This window comes from Bos taurus, chromosome 22 (assembly GCF_002263795.3).
Source record: "Bos taurus isolate L1 Dominette 01449 registration number 42190680 breed Hereford chromosome 22, ARS-UCD2.0, whole genome shotgun sequence".
Classification (NCBI taxonomy): domain Eukaryota; kingdom Metazoa; phylum Chordata; class Mammalia; order Artiodactyla; family Bovidae; genus Bos; species Bos taurus.
The window spans coordinates 56,783,745-56,804,522 of NC_037349.1; the positions used below are offsets into that span (position 1 = coordinate 56,783,745).

The 20,778-nt window shown below is 40.1% G+C and overlaps 1 long non-coding RNA gene across 2 annotated transcripts in view; it reads right to left on the bottom strand.

Annotated features, from left to right (window-relative positions):
- Window positions 1-20,778, bottom strand: part of PPARG-TSEN2 — a 214,416-nt gene that overhangs the window by 165,185 nt on the left and 28,453 nt on the right.

A 20,778-nucleotide genomic window follows, 5' to 3' on the forward strand; every position in this document is an offset into this window, starting at 1 on the left:
GGGAAATCCCAAACTTCTAAAACATGTATCTTCTTCACTGTTCAGATTTTATCAATTAATTTTTCAAGATCAGCTATCTGGAGATTCCTAAGGTAACGTATCCCATCACTGGTGAGCCATATGAAACCCCGCAATCCTAATGCAAGTTCAGCGCCACAGAGCTTTAGGCAAGTTTAGTTTATGTAAAATAAGCCATTTACCAGTTTTGTGACTGCCCCAAAGGAAATACAATGAGATTACAGACTCCTATAACTTGATACCACAGAGATTAACACATTCAAACTCTTAATTTTTCATAAGGAAAATGAGTTACAGAGAAATCAAATGATTTGCCCAAGGTATGACTCCAATAATCAGAAGCAGACTTTGAGCTAGAAATCAGGTTTCTTCATTCCCAGTGTGTGCTCTGTCTCATTAAAATGATGCAATAAAACGTTCAAGTAAATTGTTCCAATCAATTATTCTTAATGCCAACAATTACGTTAGAAGTGTATTAGCACAAAAGCTTCAGTACCATGCGAGTCACTTAATGTGGGTGACTCACCTGTGGGAATGCCACAGCGGACCACAGAGTTTAGGGTTGGGGCTTTTTAAAAACGAAGTACTCAGTAACAGCTTGGTAATTAAAAATTGGTGATATCTGATCAATCAGTTCAGGAACCCATTCTGCTGACAAATGTCCTTTTGCCTCATGCTCAGATTCTTCATGAGTCATCCTAACAGCCTGGGGTTCTTCTGGTACAAACAGTTGTACTTTCTATTGACACAGTTCCTCTAATGAAAAGAATAAAATTACTATGTGAAAATTTCCACTGTGAGGTACTCATACTTTTAAGTTTTAAAAAGCACTTTAGAGCTGCACTGTGCTTTTATCTATTTTGAAATTCACAATGATGCTACGAGGTCCTTCAAAGCAAAAGAAGAAAGTAAAAAGCAGCTCTTGAAAAGAGCTTGCATGTGGAACCTGACAATGGATTTTGGCTACAAAATTAATCTTTATTTTTCTATCAGCTCTCTAAGTGCTACCATAAATAAAAATGGGTCTTCTATTGCTAAGCGAACCTTTAAAATTCATACTTTTTTTGAAGATGTAACTACTTAACAATTTCATACTCTTGTTATATACACTGGGTCTTTGTGAAACAGAGAAAGTGAAAGTGGAGTCACTCAGTCGTGTCCGACTCTTTGCGACCCCATGGACTGTAGCCTACCATGCTCCTCTGTCCATGGGATTTTCCAGGCAAGAGTACTAGAGTGGGTTGTCATTTCCTTCTCCAGAGGATCTTCCCAACCCAGGGATCGAACCCCGGTCTCCCACAGTGTAGGCAGATGCTTTACCATCTGAGCCACCAGGCAAGTCATACTCACTTTGCGAAACATACTTACATTCAAAAAACGTAAACTTGAGAGCAACCGAGGTGTCAGTTGGTGACTGTTCTCATTATTTTATTAATCAAGTTGTCATGTGTAAGGTTTAAATCGCTGATGATAAGATTTCAAAATATTATAATTTTGAAAGTGCACTCTGTTCCGGGCACTGATTTATTTAAGGCATCTTTAATTCTCACAACCACTCTTTTAGATGAGAAAACAGAGACTTGGAGAGATAAAGTGACATGCCCCAAGTAAAAACGCTTGTAAAGTGACAGAGCTTGAATTCAAACATGGGTCTGTTTGACTCTTTACACCATGTTGACTAAAGACAAATAGATACAACTTATAGGCAAAACCCACTACCAGATGTTTTTGAAAGATACTAAATTGTTTTCCAGTCTTTTCACTTTTCTTCCTCCATGGAAACATTTTTGTTTTCCTTAAAGGACAGAAAACACTGTTGCTTTACCATATGAAAGTGTTTTTTTTTAATTAACATTTTATATTTACAGAACCAATCCATTTTCATTGTTGAAAATTTCAAAATACAGATAGGTAAAAATAAAATCATCGTATTTCTGCTACTTAGAGATCACTAATGTTGAACTCTTAGTGCTTCTCTGACTGCATCTTTTTCTGGGCATATGTATAATCCTAAGCACATATATAAATGTACTTACCTGTATCTATACACATAGTATTTGTGTTTTTTAGTAAAAATGAGATATGGTACTTAAGTGGTGGCAAGCCTGCTTTTCATTTACTTATAAGTTGTTTTATTCATTATTTTTTATTTTTAAGTTCATACTTGCATTGGGGTAGAGCCAATTAACAATGTTGTGATGGTTTCAGGTGGACAGTGGAGGGACTCGGCCATGCACAGACATGTATCCATTCTCCTCCAAATCCCCCTTGCTTCCAGGTAACCTGCTTTTTAACGTTCATAATGCCCATCTTTCCATTTTACTAAATTTTCATTTCAAATAATACCCAGTTCAAATTTAAATTTTCCCAGTTGACCCCAAATGTTCTTTGTAACTGGTTTATGCCTAGCCTGAATCTAACCCAGGATGTAGCTATCCATTTGGTTGTACGTTCCTTAAGTCTTCTAAAATCTAGGGTAGTCACCTTCCCCCACTGCTGACTTTCCTTAATTTTAAGGCCACTGACTAATTGAAAAGATTAGCCCAATTCACCCCATGGTATGTCCACCCTCTGGATTTGTCTGGCTGTTTTCTTCTGGGATTGTTTATCTTGCTTCTCTATCCCCATGTTTCCCACAAATTGGGTGTTATATCTAAGGGTGTGTGGATTCAGGTGAAACATTTTTTTTAATGTAACATAGGTAACAGTCTATGTTTCCTAGCTCATCACATCAGAGAGATGGTATATGACTGACCATCAGTGATGCTAAGCTCAATGACTAATTTAGAATGACGATAACACTGTAGGGTTCCTTTTTTTCCTTGCAACTAGAAAGTAATATGTGTGCTGCTAACTATGGAATTATAGGGATATTCAGTTTCACCAACCATTCCCCCAAAAGCCACAACACACTGAATAATCCTTGAGTGAATCAGCACTTTGAGTTTATGATGTGTGATTCTATCCCTCTTTCTACATTTATTAGCTGGCATTTTTATATGAGGTAGAGCTTTCCATTGAGAAGCAAGGCAATGTGGATACCCCTGAGGTATAGTTTTCTATTACAAAGGAAGAGTAAATATTTAATTTTTTCTCTTACTTAAAAAAGTAGATATCTTCAGTATCGAAATCTCTTGCTTAGGCATTCTGTTCTGAATGTTCACTGAATGCTCTTCTGTTCTTGAATGCTTTTCCCTGAATTCCTATATCATAAAATACTGACATATTTAAGTTCCTATTTTTTTTGCTTTTCTGTTATCTTTGGTTCTAGGATAGTGACAACCAAGACACCCATCCACTGGGTCTTTAGAGCTCTAGTCCTTTTTCCTTTTATTAAACGTACAAACCACTTGTCAACTCCTAATAATATAACGAAGGCTTCAGTTTCACCTAACGATTTCCACTACCAGCGATTTTCAGTTTTCAGCAAGTGGTTATTCCTAAATTATAGGGATTACATACAATACAAACTGAACTGGTTCCTCCACAGTTATGTTGTGTGTCAGCATAGCTTTGGGAAGAGAGTTTAAGATTCCTGACAGGTTTGTGGGCTTATTAAACCACATTCCAACCACTGAGTTTGTTTTTTGCACTCCAGGGGTGCTTTTCTTCAGATACACTGAGCACTAGAAAGTAAGATGCTATGTTTTTTCATTTACAAACATGAGCTGCATTTTAATAAACTCTTTACTTTGAACATTTAGAAACATCTTATTGAACACAAAGGGAAGGAGAAGAAAACTAAAATATGAAGAGAGACAAAAACAAACAAACAATGCTTTCAATTCTAAAATAAGTATGCCCTCCCTCCATAAAAATAAAATCAAGTATTAAGTCAGTCTTCCTTTTAATTATGTTTTTATTTATCTATTGCATACACTCAGATGAAGAGCTCAAAATGCCTAAAGTCATTCTGGGCAAGTTGACAAGTATCCTACACACTGAAATGAGAAGTGGGAAGAAGGCCAGATTGCCTAATTGTTACTTGGGAATCCGAGGAGGTGGACAAGCCAAACTCTTTACAGGGATCCAAAGAGTACAGCTTCTTCCTTAGGCAGCAGAAGAAAACAATGGGCCAGAGTCTCATTCTGTGTAATTTTATAGGATGATTCCATTGTTTCTTTCATGTAGTGCCTGAAGGGAAAGTGTATTGCTATCTATGGGAGAGCTTCCATCAGAGAGTTATTATCAAGGATGAGAACGTAGCCCCTGGGAGATTAATGAATGATACACAGTCAGTCTCCTACGGAGCTCTCAGATAAATGCTTTGGGAACTGCGCACCCAAAAGACCTCTGCTCTGAGGTCAGGAAGTTTTAGTGACCAAGCGTTAATGAGGCAAGCAGTATGGCAAGCTGATTAAAGGAGCTTTGAAAAGAGCGTTTGGGAGAGGGGATAAATAGGGGATTGGGAAAGGGTATGGTACACACAGATAATGGAAGTGTGAGATTGGCACTTATGCAGGAAGTCTTAAAGAACGTTTAACTTAACCCTTTGCCACTTATGGTTGGGGAAACCAAGGTACTAACAGGTTAAGCGACTTGCCCACTGCTGTGCCCTAGATAACACGGAGTTCGTGACAAAATCAAAGCTAGAATCCATGACATCTTTTAAAAAATGATCCAAATAAACTTATTTACAAAACAGAAAATGGACTCACAGACTTTTAATTAGAGGACAAACTTACGGCTGGGGGGAGGGGAAGGATGGGAGAAAGAGACAGTTAGGGATTGGGGATTGACATGTACACACTGCTCTATTTAAAATGGATAACCAGCGTGGCCCGGCTGTATCACACAGGGAACTGTGCTCGATGTTATGTGACAGCCTGGATAGGAAGGGGGTTTGGGGGAGAATGGGTACATGTCATGCGCACGGCTGAGTCCCTTCGCTTTCCACCTGAAACTACCACCACACTGTTCACCAGCTATGAAGTGACGTGACGTCGCGCAGTCGTGTCCGACTCTCTGCGACCCCATGGACTGCAGCCCACCAGGCTCCTCCATCCATGGGACTCTCCAGGAAGAGTACTAGAGCGGGGTGCCATTGCCTTCTCCAGGGGATCTTCCCGACCCAGGGATTGAACCCGAGTCTCCCGCATTGTAGACAGATGCTCTATACCCCAGTACAAAATAAAAAGTTTAAAGCTACAAAGAATAAAATAAAATGGATAACCAAAATGGATAACCAACAAGGTCCTACTGTATAGCACAGGGAACTCTGTCCAATGTTATATGACAGCCTGGATAGGCAGGGGGTTTTGGAGGAGAATGGATACATGTGTATGTATGGCTAACTCCCTTTGCCGTACACCTGAAACAATCACAACTTTATTAACTGGCTGTACTCCAATATAAAATAAAAAGGTAAAAAAAATTTCTTAGCTTTTTAGTCCCAGTTTAGATGCCACCTCTCCATGAGGCATTTTTGGACCATTCTGGTCTCTTTAGAATTCTTTCCTCTCCCATAAACAAAGGCAAAAAACCCCTCATATAGTAGTTATTGATGTTCTCTCACACGTTAGTTTATTTTATTTTGGTCTAATCTGGGAACAAAGTAGATGCTGAAAGAACAAGCGAATGAAAAGAAAAAGTTAAGAGGCAGAAGAGTGTAACTGAAAGGAAGCAGAAGACCAGGGTTCACCCTTGAGTTCTGCTACTAACTCCATTCATGAACAAGCCACAGTGGCTCTGGTCTTAATTCCCCATTTATAAAGTGGAGACAGGGAAAGGAGAGTAGATGAGAAGACATCTAACATTTAGCTCTTCCAATCAATGTGCTTTAAGGATTAAGATCTCATCTGTTATAAACTCCTGTCCCTAATCAGAATCATGCCTAACCTATTATTAACAGGTTGATAGTCTTATGACTCTCATCTGCCCACACACCCACCCACCCACTCAACACCCTACTGTTCACTATTTCCTAACACACACCTGAAGTTCTATTCAAAAGGACGTTATCTACTTATTCAGATGTACCTGTGGTATACAGTAGGTGCTCAATACGTGTTGAATGGATTCATTAACATGTGAATCAATATGTATACTCGTATTTTCTATCATCTTCCAGGGCTTGTTTCTGGCTTCCTGATCTTATTTCTGCTATAACACTTAATGATATGTTTTTTTCTTGATGGGAGCAAAGTAAATGCTGTTTGAATGTCAGTTCATTAGTTCTTAACCTTAATAACAAATTGTACACAGAGTCAATACCACATAATTTGTTGCCTGTTGCTAAGTCCTGTCTGACTCTGCAACCCCATGGACTGTACTATGCCAGGCTTCCCTGTCCTTCACCATCTCCCAGAGCTTGCTCAAACTCATGTCCATCGAGTCAGTGATGTCATCCAACCATCTCGTCCTCTGTCGTAGCCTTCTCCTGCCTTCAACCTTTCCCAGCATCAGGGTCCTCAAGACCCTGTTTTCCCGACAGCCAGTCCCTCCCATCGGGAAGTTTGCACAAGCCTCTTATCCTGATCCATCAGAGGGCAGATAGAAGAAGCAAGAACTACAATCCCACAGTCTACAGAATGAAAGCCACAATCACAGAAAGCTAACCAAAATGATCACGTGGGTCACAGCCTTGTGTAACTCACTGAAGCTATGAGCCATGCTGGGCAGAGCCACCCGAGATGGACGGGTCATGGTGGAGAGTTCTGACCAAATGTGGTCCACTGGAGAAGGGAATGGCAAACCACTCTAGTATTCTTGCCTCAAGAACCACACAATTTACCCCTGAGTTGTTTCACATGTTTGTTTTATTCCTCCAGGTATATTGCTAAGTCCTTTGAAAACAAGAGAAGGTATGTTTTACTTCATTTATTCTTCTTAATATAGCATTAGAGGTTCAAGACTTGATTGACTATTAATTCTAAACAGACAGTACACTATATTTTCAAAGGCCTTCAGGAAAGTTCCCTACCCCCAAAGGACTCAGCCCCCTTGTTACACTTTCGGAAGAGGTTCTAAGAAAGATGGTTATCACTCTTTGAATACAACCCCTCTACAAACCTAAAGACCATTCTACAAAAACACCACTTCTCTTTCCTTACTTTCTTTTCCCACTTGAAGAATCAGTTTCTCAAAATTAGTTCTTTAGACCTGATTCTGTTTTGGAGGACTTAAAAGTTCTAGTATAAGAAATTTCTCAAGCTGTACACAGAAAGAGTCTTGGACTGTGAAGGAACCCAGGGTTCTAATCAAGGCTCTACTGCTTGCCAGTGTCTTTCTGAGCATTTCTGGGCTCCAGTTTCCCTAGTTTCTCCAGTTTTCCCCTAATGTAAAAAAGGAAATAATATTTGCCTTGTCTTACAGGGATATTATTACAATTAAACATGTTTCTATATACATAAAAAAAATCTTTACATGTTTTAAAGCTCTACACAAACGTAAGATATGATTTTCCCATTGTTACCAGAACACTAAAAGCATTTTCCATAAAGATATAATTTAAGACCTTCATTGAATAAAAGTTAAAAATATATATGTTTAAGAAAGCTGAAAAGAACTATGCTATAGTCTTAACATTAGTTATTTCGTGGTGACAGGATTATGAGTGCTTAGTTTTTGCTTTATATTTTTCTGCATCTTTTTTTTTTTTAATAGTAGCTACTACTCCTAGAATTTAAAAAGGCTGCTTTAAGTCAAATAATTACACTGTGCAACAACTGAGTATTAAAAAAAATAGCTATCAAATACTGAGGACTCTTTAAAAGAGAATATCAAAAGCAAGCCTTTTATAATTGATACAATTAAATTTCTAAGCAGATCACTAAGGTTAATGGCAGATATATTTAGCTAAACTTTTCGAAGAAGATGAAAGTTATCAGGAACAATGTGTTTCCATTTTTCTAAAGAACTATTATCTTCCTTTTTTTTTTTTCTCTGAAGTGTTTCTACTAGATACCAGCATCACTGCTCCTCAGGGTATCAAGAGGTGAGACTCTCAACTTGGAAAACCTCAGACAGGAAACCTAATGTCAGTGTTACATAAAAGATACCACAAGCTCCTGACCTGGTTCTGGCCCTCTGCCTCTCCATGCTCCCTGAGAGCAATCAGCATTAATCTGGGGGACCCTGTGACATTCGGAATGTGTTACCAATCAATTTCTAGCTCAGTTTTCATCTTCTTTAGTGAGAATTCTGATCAGCAGCCTTTCGGTTCTAGCACTACCTCAACCTGAAGTTCCTTTAATTGGTTCTCATCATTCAGTAAGATTCAATCATTCAGTCAGTTCATCATTCAGGCTTCAGTAAGATGACCATACACTTTATTGCCCAAAGTCTGGAACTTTGAAGACTGCAACGGAGCAACAGGCATAAACAGATTGTCACAGGCCACTAGAACATATAATCACTTTAAGCACAGTAAGGATATTTAAAGAAAGAAGTTCTGCGATGTCTCTGGTCCTGACAAATAGAAGCCAGATCAATGCTGCCATAGTGTCTTTCATACTGTCTTCCACTCCCAGTGGTTGTTAGCTCTTAAATATAAGAATTATATTCACGCTGTTATTGGACATCTATAATTAAATGTGAAAGTAAATTTTCTTTCTCTTTTCTTCTTTTTCATTTTAAAGGTTCACACAGGGCAGCTGTTTTGCAAAGGAGGGTGGGAATTGCAAAGGTTTTGCCCCAGGCTGTCTTGCATTAAGAATTGTTGCATTTGGCCACTTTTCAAGGAACCAGATGTGAAGTAAGTAATGCCCATTTGGATTACAAATCTCATTTTAATATCTTTCAACATAAATAACAATAGCAACAGTCAATATATTTATTTCAAGGCTTCCAAGAGGTGGACAGACATTACCCACATAGGAACCACGCTCTAGAAAAGCTAGAGGAAGCAATGATCCTATTAAAACCAGTTTTTACATGCTCAAAAAAGTTAATTTCAATGAAGACAACAAAATAAAGTTTGGTTTGATGGTTACAATTAACCAAAGCATCAAAAGTGGTAAAGACTAACTCAATTCATTACATTCTGTACACTTGGAAAGTCTTAATCACGACTTAGATATTGAAATGACTGTATTTTGGGGTTATTACTAAGTTTGCCAAGGTTTCATAAACATAACTGAAGGCAACACAGGCTTGGAGAGTACCAGTTCTAACATATTCTTTAGAGAATAAACAAAGTTTTAATATAGATTAAAAAAAAATCTCAATATCAAGTTCCTAACAACACCTTTATATCAATCTGAAACTGCAAGTGAATGGATTAAGCTAGCCTGAAAGAAAATTAACAATAATTTCTATTACTCCCAATTTTGCAGTATGAGGGGCCCATTAATTTGACGGACTTTGAGGACAGTTCATTTACATCCACAGTCATAAATAAGACTAAGATTTGGGAATATTCAAAATAAAGCAAAAAAAAAAAATTCAGAACTACACTTAGAGCAAACAAAGATGTTAAGCTGTATAGAGCTATAAGAGGACCAGAGAGATAAAAAGAGATCAAATGAATAGCTGAAGTAAACGATGGGATATGAAGGATCCATTGGAGGAATTCAGAATATGGTGATTTTCATCACAAGGGATAACAAATTTGTAAGGCTTGTGTGCCTCTTAAAGTGCACAAAGCATTTTTCCATATATTACTTATTTAATCGCGACAGGTAGCAATTATTACCATTTTATAGAAAACTGAGGAAGCTACGTGACACGGCCAAGATCAGCCGACCAAGAAGTAAGACCTCAATTTAAAAAATTTAACCCAAATCAATACACACCTGTTGAACGAACCCCGTCAGAAAACCTTGCCATTTATAAGACACTGTGGGAAATACAGAGAAGTGTCAGTCTGCCCTTAAGGAATTTATATCTTGGAGAAACAAGCTGCAAACAGGTGAAAAGTTAAGTAATGGTTCATGATGTAAATAAGAGCTCCAGCCAATGACGGAGGAGGTGTTACAAGGTAGCACCTGGTGAATCGCCAAATACGTGGAAAATGACTCAGCTTCACAGGGACTCAGGAGAGCGTATCAAGATGGGATGGGTTCACAGAAGGAATGGGATTCCAGCTGCGGCCTATACACGAGCAAGATGCAGATAAGACCAGAGTACGGTCTGCTGAAAAAGAGGGACCAGGTCTCTACGGCCTACAAAGCTATGGGAGTATCTATTCACAGCTGTGTCACAGAACCTCAGTTATGTATGAATAAAGACTACTGTTGTCTGACCCACTGATGAAGGGTTAACAATGCATGAATGGACACCTGGAGAGGAAGCAAGAAGCATTCCAGACAAGGGGAAAGAGCAAGAATATGTCCGGAGGACAGTGAATCCTAATGTTATTGTGCTTTATAGGAGTCTTCTTGTTATTGTCACTATTCAGTCCCTAAGTCGTGTCCAACCCTTTGTGACCCCCTGAACTGCAGCCTGCCAGGCTCCTCTGTCCATGGGATTTCCCAGCCAAGAGTACTGGAGTGGGTTGCTGTTTCCTTCTCCAGGGGATCTTCCCGACCCAGGGATCAAACCCTCAACTTCTGCGCTGGCAGGCAGATTCTTTACCATTGAGCCACCTGGGAAGCCCTTACAGGAATCGAGGAAAGGACATATCCAAGGCAACATAGTTAAGAGGATGAGGCAGGAGCTAGACTACAGGTCTCCTGAAATCCTGGTAGGAGTAGAGATGTAAATAGAAAGAACACTCACTTTAAAATGAAATTTCAAGTAGAATTCTGGCATCACCACCTACCAGGGTGTAACTTTGGGCAAAGTACTTAACCTTTTAGTCTCAGTGGCCTCATTATAAAACAATTGTGGTTTTACGATTTCTTTGTTTTACAAAGAAATACAGTACTAAGTCTTGCATGTAAGTCTTCTACACACAAATGAGTTCAGTTCTGAGGGCATGTTCAGAAGTCCAATTTGTTTTTAAATCCAACAAAGATGGCCTAGGTACCCGACTAATACAACCAGCTATATAGTACTGCACTATAGTAGGTTTATCACACTTTTCACACAAACAATACACAGAAACAAACACAGAAAATAAAGGCGACATTTTTAACCTTATAGTACAGCACCTTAAGAGTAGGGTACTGCAGTGCAACAGCTGGCCTCCAGGGGCTGGCGTCGAGTGAACAGACAAGAAGAGCTACTGAGTGGAGGAGGGAGAGGAGGTGGGAGATGGTAGAGCGGAAGTGTCGTCAGCAACAGGAGTCGGAGGGCAACGTCACTCATGCCTGACGGTGACGGAACACACGTTTGCATCTTTGAAGGTTTGCAGTTTGAAGGGTCGTATGCATGGGATTTACTGTAATGTGTGCAAGACACTGAGAACCGCTTGGCACAGAGTAAGCATAGATGTTAGTTTCCTTCTCCCTAGACCACACTTTGAAGGGTATTTCACTTCATTTTAAAAGATTCACTTTGGTATTATTACCATTGGAAAGATCACCTGTGCAGTTGCCTCATGACTTATTTGCTCAAACCTGATACAGCTGCAACTTTTCACATTGCTCTTTATTGCCTGCATATGTATATCTGTAATGTCACTAGAATAATTCTCAAAGAGCTGCCTTATACACGGGGTCAGTGATCAAAGAGTACACATTTTGATGAAATTAACAACACTGAGAAATGTACGGACATCCTTGGCTCTACTAGGTTAGAATTATATACAAATCCACATATAAATAAAAATAAATGCAACATAACTTTCATCAGCTGTCAAAAGCTCTTGATGTACTGAAAGCTGTTCCCACACCTTTAGGAAAAAATGGACAAACACTAAGGGAAAAAAGGCAGTTAAAAAGTGATTTGGTTTTTAAAAGTGGCTTCTAGAGCATTTCCTGAGATAATCTTCAACATTTTCTATATCTTTAGTAAAATGTTATCTGCTATTCAAAATGAAACTAAGACATGAAGAGTTCCTGAATCATTAGAATTACCTAAACTCAATTTAAATTTTATTTCACCCCACAATAATTACCAAGACAGAAACTTGGCTTACTGTGTTTTAGAAGGATTTTACGTAACAGAAATGACGAGGGCTTTCTGGTTGATTCCAGAGAGACTCAATTAACTGAGAACACTGTACATACCAGTTAATCAACGTTTCACAAGACTACCTTCTGGAAAAAGAAATGGAAAAATGTTTGACTTGACACATCAGCGGCGTCCAACTATCTCAGCATGTCAGGTAGGTAGATATTTTGCAGAACCATTTGGCTTTTCCATCACAGAGCAGACCTCTAGAGCCTGGTCCTTCTTCCATGGTTTCTCTTCTTTCTGGCTCCTGAGATACCAGTGATCCTACCAAGAACGTTGGTTCTTCCTCAAGGCTCTTCACTCTTCCAATTCTATATACTCTCCCCTCAGCAATCTCATCACAGAAGACTTCAAAGGTCTAGGATATACTGAGATTATTAAATCTCTATCTCCATCCTCATCATCTCTTTTGTGCCTCAGACCTCTATATAAACATCTATTTGATATGTCCATTGCAATAGGCTCCTCAAAATTCAACAGGTCCAAGACCACATCTATCATCTTTTTCCTAGAACTGGTCTCATTCAGTGAGCCTGACTTAGTAAATGGCTCCTACTGATCTACCAGCTGATCATACCCCCCCCCAAAAAAAAGTCATAACTGACTATTCTTACACTCACATGCAATCAATCACCACCTCCTTTTGATTCCATCTGTTAAATTCATTCGGTCACTTCTCTCAACCTTCTCTGCTATCAACCCCGACCCAAATTACTCGTCTCTCTTACACATCTTTCTGATCATTTCCCACCTGCTTTCCCTAAGTCAGCTCTAATCGCCTCTCCAGACAGTTCGGCAACTTTAGCCAGAATGACCTCTTTAAGTTCAAATCAGATTCTGTCACTCCATTATTTAAAATCTATATTGGCTTCTGATTGCCTGGCATCTGAACTGCTTTGAGTAATCCCTGTTTATCTTTGAAGCCTCTCCCCAGTCCTTTTCTCCATTTACAGCTTGCTTTTCCCCATGCAGAGCCTTCGCGTGTTATTTCCTCTGTGGTACTTCTCCTTTCTCCTACAGCTAACTCCTTTCTTAAGCTGACTCCTACACTCTCTCTTCCATTATCAGCATAAAAATCACTTCCCCAAACCCTCAGATCAGGTGAAATCCCCGTTATCACTCCAAACAACTCACCACTCTTCCTCCCTTGCAGCACTCTGTCTTAGTTATCACTTGCTCACTGTCTGCCTTTCCCACAACATTTAAATCCAATGGATTCACGATCCCTGCAGCATCCACAACAAACGCGGACTAAAGACTCGAGATTCAGTGTTGGTTGGTTTTATTAACTTGCTGTGTTATTCCGGGAAGTCTTAACTTCTCTAGGCCTCCTTTGTAAAAGGAGAGGAAGGGGACTTGATCAGAGTTTCTTAAGCATCACAGATGTGAGTCCCTTTTAAGGGAAGAAAAAAATTGGACAGATCTGCGAAGGCTGTGTCTTCAGACTATGCCCAGGTTGAGAAAACTAATGTAAGAAACCATGAAAATGTCCTTGAATTGTGAAACTGGGGCTTTATAAAGACCTTTATTGTTGATGACAACACAGTATTTTTAAATTCTGAAATTCTTAGAGCCCAAGAATATATCTGTGGACCCCCAAGACTCTTTGGATCCAAATTTCAGAAAGAGATGGTCTCTTCTAGGTCTACAGTGAGCTCTTTCTAAGAAAGTAGACGTTTGTTTTCCTGAGTACTTCTCAGTGAGTCAGTCCTGTAGCGCCGTGGGCTCATGAAGCTGCCATTTGGGAGAGAATACGAGGAATTTCAGAGCATCAAAGCACTCTGAAAAACTCTTTCATTTCAAGGGAGACTCTCAGGTACTAATTCTGGCAACAGGGTGAGAAGCCTTCAACCTCGACTCTGTGGTAATGAAAGGCAGATATAAAGCATGTCTCTGGGCTCAGTGAAATAATCTTTTTGATTATACAGAAAAGTGTGTAAGAAAATGAACTAAGAAGCGAGAGAAGAACAATAAAAGGCAAGAAAGCAAACAGCCCAACTAAAAGGGGGCATAGGACTAGAACAGATATTTCTCCAAGGACGGACTGATGGCCCAGTAAGCACATGGCAGCCAGTGCCATTCTGTACAAAAAAGATCCTGGGATTTGAACATCTCTTTTATGACATGAGTATTTGTTTCAAAGGCCCTTCCCAAATGTACCTCAGCTGTAGTGTGAGCAGTAACCTCTCACTACCTCTGCAGACTGTGGGTCTGAGACCTTTCTCAGCAGAGCCACAAAAAGCATGATGCCAGCTGCCAGCTCACACGCACTGCTGTGGCCCTTGCTCTCTTTTGATTTGGGGTCCTTACTCTTTAAAAAAAAAAAAAAAAGCTTGCCAAGTAAGTAGAAAGAGAAACATCCTTAGTTTTTCTCAAGGTACTTGGATTTAAACCTCCTAGTGCAGAAAGGTGACATCTATTCATAATAAATGTCCTGGTTCTTTGGGCTTCCCTTCCCTGACTTCTTACTGAATGCCCAGACACCAGGTTCTCGAATTGTCTAAATTATAAACAAAATGCTTGTTTCCTGGCTGAGACCTCATCCGCCAAGATTCTGCTCCATCTACTGATTTATAGCTGCTTCTAACTCTCTAAGTGCAGAATACTGTAACAGAAGTGGTGACGCTGCCTGTGTTCAGGCAAACAGAACAGCTAAAATAAAATGAATAGCAGTCCAAAGAGGAAGAAGCAAACTGGGTTAAAACACCCCGTTTCCTTCTCTTTTACCACGCGACCCTTTTCACTCCTGTTGTATTTCAAATGACAAGATAACCTCTTTCAACACAACGTGCACAGCACATTGGCCACTTTTAAAATAATACGGTGAGGGTGTATATTTTGGAAAAAAACAAACAAACAAACTTAAAATTGAACAAACTTTTAAGGGGGAAATGAAGATCAATCACCCTCTTCCTTCAAGTTCATGTTTTCACAGGATGGCTGATTCTATATGCTATGCTGCTTACTATCTTGACTCAAAACCCAGGATAACTAAAGCTTTCACTGATCACTCAGTTTTGGGATCTTTGGTTGTCTTGCCCAATATTTCCATTTCTATCCAAGAATCAAACAGCCATTTGTTAAAGTTGGCATTTTTGCATGTCCCATGGTAAACAGTCTGAATTTCTATCTCAGGAAAAGGGAAGACCAGGGACAATCTGTAGACTTGAAGCACAGTAATGAGAGACAGAGGCATCTTCAAGTCACCAGATCGCTAAAGTCAGAGTCTGCTAACGGTGAAAAATGTCAGCTCCGGCTCTAATTCCTGTCAGAGAGATGAGAGCAATCAGTAAGTCCCAAAGTAGCACCAAGTAACATCGGTGCCATCTGGAAAGTGGTATAAAGTATATAAAAGCATGCATTTGAAAAAAACATTCCTACAGTCAATCTTCACACTGAAGTACTTTAGCCGGAGATGTTTCTGTTGATTTTGTGACAGCTGCAACTCTTCCAACGTATGGAGCACTGAAGTTACAAACTGGCTTGCTGGTTGAGTGGTCTGGAAAAAGTAATATTCTATCTCAGTGGACTGCTGTAAATTTAAATCCATTTCCTCTATTTCTCAGCTCATTTTGGCAGAATGCTTCTAACTAAAAGTGTAATAAACTATATTGTCATACTTCAGGGTTTTTACAACTCCATCTACCATATTTGGGAATAAGGGTGGGGGGAGCAAGAACTCATAAGGAAGTGAAGGGTATTTGGTGACATTTTGTAACCTTTAGCTAGCTGGGGACAACTGAAATCATGTGTTTAAGATGGGAAGCATTACTAATTTGGGATGACTTCTTGTGGCTTTTTTTTTTTTTCTTACACCACCATCACTGAATTTGTTCAGAAATAGATTTCTGCTTTTCTCAAAATCAGTTTTCCTCTGTAATACAAAACGCGATTCCTTTTTATAAAGGCAACGTTCTTGGTACCTTGGGGTTGCAAAAGGTCAGACACGACTTAGCAACCAAATAGCCAACAGCCAAACTGACAAAAAAGTGTGACACTAGAATACTAATTAATTTGTAAGTTCTTACAAAAGATAATTTTGAAAAAATCCTAAGGTTTCAGTGAACTGTCCAACTCACCAAGGATAGATTCCTTTAACAAAAAACCAACACAGCGATCAAATAAAAGAGCAATTAAATGGTACAGAAAGAAAGCAGCATATTGAAAAGTGACCACCTTGGCACAATTAATACACTTCTGAACAGTCACTGAGGAGACTGAGAAGGGAGAGCACAGGAGACAAAAAGCACCCTCTCTAATGGAAACACTGTGTTTTGTAATTCAACTCTCATTCATTTAATAAGCAGAATCATTATTCTGTATCAAGCACTAGGCTTGATGGTGAGGACATATCAGAGGATAGGATAGAGACCTTGCCTTCAAGAATTAGTAACAAGAGTTAGTTACACTTAGTAACACACTGACATTTTAATAACTGTTAATAAGGGAGAAAAGAGATACAACCAGAAATTTTGACTGGAGGACTTAAAACTTTAAAAATTTCCTTTGTGTCTCTAATTTTAATTATTCCTACAAGTTTCTTTGATGTATAAAGCTATGTGATTGCCCTCTCTCTGAACAGATCAAGGCTATCCCATTCCACAGTGCTTAGAAAATGAAGTAGTGGAAGGGTCCTTAGAGACTCATTTGTCTACCCTACACCAAACTGTCAACACACAGGAAAACTGAGGCCGGAAGAGGGAAAATGATTGATTACGGTCACGTAGCCACCATATCTATATTTATGAGCTCTTCCCCAAGTAAGTTATAACTTGGAGGTGTCATTACAACTAGCGTTTTTTTTTTTTTTAATCTGTTTTAGAAAACAAACTTACAGTTACCAAAGGAGAAAGGCAGAGGAGGGGAGGGATAAGTTAGGAGTCTGGGATTAACAGAAACACGCTACTATAAACAAAATAGATAACCAACAAGGACCGTACTGTACAGCACAGGGAATTGCTCGATATTTTACAATAACCTTTAAAGAAAAGGGTTTCCCTGGTGGCTCAGCTGGTAAAGAGTCCGCCTGCAGTGCAGGAGACCTGGGTTCGATCCCTGGGTTGGGAAGATCCCCTGGAGAAGGGAAAGGCTACCCATTCCAGGATTCTGGCCTGAAGAATCCGTGGACTGTATAGTCCATGGGGTCGCAAAGAGTCGGACACGACTGGCGACTTTCACTTCACTTAAGGGAGAAGAATCTGAAAAAGAATATACATATATATATATATATCTGAATCATTTTGCTGTATACCTAAAACCAATGGCACACTGACTGTAAATTAACTATATTTCAATTAAAAATAAATGACTACTTCCCTGATGGTCCAGTGGCTAAGACTCTGAGCTCCCAAAGCGGGAAGCAAGGGTTCAGTCCCTGGTAGGGGAACTATGATCCCACATGCTGTGGCGTGGCCAAAAAATTAAATACATAAATAGGAAAAAAGTAATTTAAAAAAATTCTATGTTTATCTGACATGTTTCTCATTTACTCCCTGCCCCCTGGTCTCCACTGGAAAACCAACCTCTAAACTCAGTGGAAGCAATCCTTTCTTGCAGGTTCCGGCCCTTTTTAACGACTTTTCTCAGGCCTCAGCCCTACACTATCTCCTCCCCCACTGATTTGCGCTCCTCACTACATTCCTTGATTTAGCTTTTTGGGAGAGCTGTCCTATTTGTTGCCCCACTCAGCGGGGGTCTAAAATCTCCCCCTTCATCGATATATTACCACCTGTTACCTTCTAAGCTCCCTACACAGTCATCCCGCCCACTCTGAGCGCTTGTGCGCTCACTCGCTCATTCCTGTCTGAGTCTTTGTGACCCATGGACTGTAGCCTGCCAGGCTCCTCCGTCCATGGGATTCTCCAGGCAAGAATACTGGAGTGGGTTGCCATGCCCTCCCCCAGGGCATCTTCCTGACCCAGGGGATGGAACCTGAGTCTCCTGAGGCTCCTGCATTGCAGGCAGATTCTTTACTGCTGAGCCACCAGGGAAGCCCTCCTCCCACTACACTTCAGCTATAAAATTAAACAATGATCTCCTCCTTGCAGCTGTTAATGGCATTACTCCTTTTCTCATTCTTCTTGACAGTTCGCCGTCATTTTACAATATTTCAGTTGAAAAAAAAAATGTGTGAGCTTGGAAGTCAAAAGAATCTCAGTTGAAATTACACTCCTTTTGGCACTGACAGTATGCCCTCAGGCACATTATTTCACCTGTTTAACTTCACTTTATTCATCTGGGAAATGGGGGTAATTATAATTCCTACCGATTACACAGTTGTTGTGAGGATGAAACAAGATGATATACGTCAAGTTAGTAACATAACGCCAGGTGCGTAAGAGGTCCTAAGGCTTGTATTCTTTTCCTCGTCTTAAAATTTGCCTTATTTGGCAGTGATGTGATGATCTTATCTACTCTTGCCGTTTGTTCAGCTTCCCCCTTTAGGCCTGACCTGTGCGCTGTTCTTCACTCTATGTTCCATGCTGTGCTGCCCTATGCTATGTGAAGCATGCTTTACTCTGTGTTCACGACATCCTAGACAACGTGTCTCATTCCAGCCTCCGAAACAAGGCTCAGTCTCGAATCTTCACCTCTCTAGGGCTTTCCTACTGAGATACTCCACCTTCACTTCAAATTCAACAAGCCTAAAATCAACCTCATCTTTTTTCCCCCAAACACAGTTCCTCTCCCACAGTTTTTCCATCTCTCTATACATCACCCCAAAGGTCATTCTTGACCCTTTTCTTTCATTCTCTTTGCTTTTTATTCAGTCACCCAATCTTACATTATCAAAATATCTCTTTCACTTGTCCTTTCCAAATGGAGTGACTGTTGCACCACGTCCCCCTCCCGAATCTTCAAGTTGCCCAATGTCTCCTAGACAAAGCCCAAGTTCCTTGCTCTGGCCTTCATATCCTGCCAAGCTCAGCCCTTCCCCTCCTACGTGACCCTCCCACTGACTCTAGAGTGCAGTCAGTGTGTCCCTGAAATCCTGAAATCCCCGCCCCACAATGCCCCTCGTGTCTAATATCTCCAGCTCCTTCCTGTCCGTATCCACCTTTTCAGGGTGCAGCTCACCTGACTACTCCAGCTCTGTGGATGTGTTTGCTTCTACAAACTTTCACCCATGTTTCCCCCCAAACACACGTCACTCAGCTCTGTGATTTAATTCTTTCATGTGGTCTGTGTTGGCACTGCCCTTGAAATGAGACTGTGAGTAATGAATGGTGTCATTCCCCTTGGTCTAGAACAGGGCTGGATACAGAAAAGTAGCTCGGAAATGCTTGTCAAATAAACAACACATATAATTAGGAACAACAACAAAACCTTCGTACAAATAACTGCCATAGATCTTTACCTGACTGAGCAGCTCTGTTTCAAATACTGCTGCTGCTGCTGCTAAGTCGCTTCAGTCATGTCCGACTCTGTGCGATCCCATAGACGGCAGCCCACCAGGCTTCCCCGTCCCTGGGATTCTCCAGGCAAGAACACTGGAGTGGGTGTTTCAAGTACTAGAGAAGACTGAAAGGTCATAACAAGTCTGTGAACTAAATATTCCTCATCTCTGAATTATACGGGTCAGAAAGTAGCTGGCTGATACCACACTTTGTATCACCCTTCCAGCTCTTGTTGGTAGACGTAAAAGTAATAGTTAGGCAAGAATGCTAATAGTACTATCCTTAATTAGCAGTAATAAAAGTATAGCTGAATCATTTAATTTTAATTCCATTAGAATTGTAGCACTTGCATAATCCTTGCTAGGAACTGTATTAAGTACTAGGGACACCCAGAAGACAGTCTTTATCCCCAAGAAGCTCCCTTGGTGAAACTAACTAAAAAATCAGCAATCATCTGATACTTGGTACATTCTAGGCATGAACCAATGCTATGAGAGCAACACTAATAGAGCCATCTGGTGTGGCCACGCCCTGACATGGAAGCCACGAGACTGAGGCTGTAGGTTGAGGTTGGCCATGAAGCCTGTAACGCTCCCAGGAATCGGGGTGAAATGCAGACACATGTTTGAGAAGAAAATCTGTCTACTTGAAAGATGAAATGGGAATGGTGGATTGAGTCAGAGAGACAATATGCAATAACTCAGGTGAGGAATAAGGAAAACCTGAACTAAGAAAACATCAATCGAAATTAAAAAGTTGGAAAAACAAATTTATAGTAGCAGCCATCAGTAGTTCACACATAAAGATTTTTTTCCCCTTGCCATGTCGGGGAGCAGAAGTGCACAGAGAACTTATTCTCCTAAGACTCTTACTTGCTGTTGCTATTACTGTTACTGCACAGTCTGATGGATGAAAGGATGAGAACAGAGACCTCCACATACTGGAGCTGGGAACATTGTAACTTCCACTCATCACTTAGGGTGTAAGTCAAGTCACTTCATCGCATTCCAGCCACCACGCATCCCAGTCGGTTCTTCTTAAAAGGATGTGAACTTGCAGGAAGTGAGTCTACTTTGTGGGACCGCTCCCCAGCAGGCACTTTTCCCGAGGAATGTGCAGTAGGGTCTAGGTCTATTACATTTCACCCTTTTCATATAGGTGCACAAAACCAATGTTAATTAACGAATTAACACAATGAAGGAGCCTAACACCATTCCTGAACTGAGCTATTACAAAGATATTGAGTAGTTGTAGACATTCTTTGAACATACGTTCTATCACATGGATAAGCACTAAATTTCCTCATGTGGAAAAGATGAAAACCAAAGACAGTGACGACAGTAACATCTTAAAGATATATGAT